This window comes from Lactuca serriola, chromosome 4, assembly GCF_051521515.1.
Source record: "Lactuca serriola cultivar US96UC23 chromosome 4, Lser_US96UC23_V15, whole genome shotgun sequence".
NCBI lineage: Eukaryota > Viridiplantae > Streptophyta > Magnoliopsida > Asterales > Asteraceae > Lactuca > Lactuca serriola.
In genome coordinates, this window is record NC_136411.1 from 154,756,440 (window position 1) to 154,758,597 (window position 2,158).

At 27.4% G+C, this 2,158-nt stretch overlaps 1 protein-coding gene across 1 annotated transcript in view; it reads left to right on the top strand.

Moving 5' to 3' along the window:
• Positions 1–77, top strand: part of LOC145102796 (ATP synthase subunit epsilon, mitochondrial-like) — a 1,047-nt gene extending 970 nt beyond the window's left edge. Inside the window, exon 2 of the mRNA XM_079040268.1 lies at positions 1–77. This exon is cut by the window's left edge and continues 94 nt beyond it. The gene's annotated coding sequence lies outside the window, so the exon portion shown is untranslated.
• Positions 78–2,158: the final 2,081 nt, after the last annotated feature.

Below are 2,158 nucleotides of genomic sequence, written 5' to 3' on the forward strand. Positions count from 1 at the left end.
TCATTGGTTTTTTAAAACACTGCACTTTGCTAGCATAAGATTGTTAGCTACAATAAAATTCCTACTGTTTTGTTGTATGTGGAAGTTTTCTTTTTTCTTTTGATTCTATAATAATTGTTGAGTTGACATGGTTAGGGTCAAAAGCTGTTTGTGGTTTTGGGCTTTTGGCAGCTTGGCATTGAGTAATCTGAAATCTTAGTGAATGTTGAAGGTGTGGGTTGTGATTTTACATGTCAACCAGATGCATGCTTATTTAAAACTCAGATTTTAACCCCTTGTTATTTAGAAGACAAGGTTGAAATTGTAACTACAAGTAGCAGTTACTTTTTAATTAGGCTTTGTTTGCTGGACTAGCTGTAAATGTAGTTTTTGCCTATACACGCTAGTTGATGATATAATAGCATTTGATATCTAGATGACAAAATAATAATAATAATAATAATAATAATAATAATAATAATAATAATAATATTAAGTTGTGAAAAATGGATATATAAGGGAATAGTTGGATGTAATTATCGGCGAAAGCATAGAAGGATCTTTTGTCAATCGTCATAGGGAATTACACTATTTTAGGACTTTCGTTAATAGGTTATGTAAATGTCCTTATCTGTTATATGATGGAGATGACTCACTAAGAAGACTGTCCACTCAAACAGCAAAAGCCAAAAGTTGATTCAATTGTCAACAATTGATTGAATAGCAAATGCATAGTGGATATAAGCCTTAAATGAAGACCCGATACCCTCAACCAAGAAAAGATCCTTGTTTTCTTTATGCCTAGAGTGCTTGTGATTGTGGTTCGGACTGTATGTAGGATACTACCAATAACTTCAGTTAGAAAGGGGGTGAAGTCTATTAATGTTGACGGTGCAAGGAGAAGAGGACAACCTATGAGGAAATAGGAAGATAGTGTGAAGTTTTACTTGAAGGTATTAGTCCTTATTGAGGACATGACCTTATATCTAAGGGAGTAGAGACATATAATTAGGTTTGTGGAGTAGTATTCAACTAGGATAGGGAGTAGCTTCATCTCTACCTTTTATGTCAAACTTTATTGCATCAATCATTTTCCCTTTAGAAAAGTACTACTATTTATCTCTCTTTGGTTCACATTTTCATAATCCAGGAATTTAGTGGATGCACGAACAAATCAATTTTTATTTAAGGAAAATTGTAAAAAAAAAATCCTTATATATTGGCTTAATAATCGATTTAGTCTTTATATATATTTTTTATTCAGTTAAATCCTAAACATCGATAACCGTATTCAATTTAACCATTTTACCGGTCAACAAGTCATCTAACTTTCAAAAGTTAGATTTTTGGCTTAGATTTTAAATTTTATTACAAATTTAATCCAAAATTTACACTTTTGGCCGAGATTTTTTACAAATTCGATCAAAAATATACCCTTTTGGCATAGATTTCAGAATTTTGCTATGAATTTATCCTAACTTTAGTTTTTTTACAACTTTTTTTCTAAAAAAAATTTCGAATATGTTTTTTCTTTAAAAAAAAATCATATTTAGACAAAAAAAAAACATATTCTTATAAAAAATCTTATATTTTCTATATAAAAAGTTTAATATATATATATATATAGGAGTAGGATCAAATGAGAACACCAAAAAGGTTGAGAACGTGAGAACAGGTATATTCAGTTGTGATTTCATGTATTCATTTGTGGAGAAATGATAATTTTTTATGCACAATCAACATGAATATACTTTTTATCTTCAATTGAAATTAAAGGTGTAAAAATTTATCATTTCTTCACAAATGAATACATGGAATTACAAATGAATATATTTTGTTCTCGCGTTCTCAACCTTTTTGGTGTTCTCATTTGATCCTACTCCTATATATATATATATATATATATATATATATATATATATATATATATATATATATATATATATATATTATACGAACTACCTATTTTTAAAAATAGGTATTTATTAAGTACATAATTATATACAAATTCGTTTTTATTTAAGAAAAATGTATACAAACACATATTTTACAAAAAAAAATCTATACAAACACCTATTTTATTATAAATATATTTGTATAAATACACATATTTATAAAAAAAATGTATAAAGCACCTATTTTATAGTAAATATGTGTATGTGTATGTGTATGTGTGTGT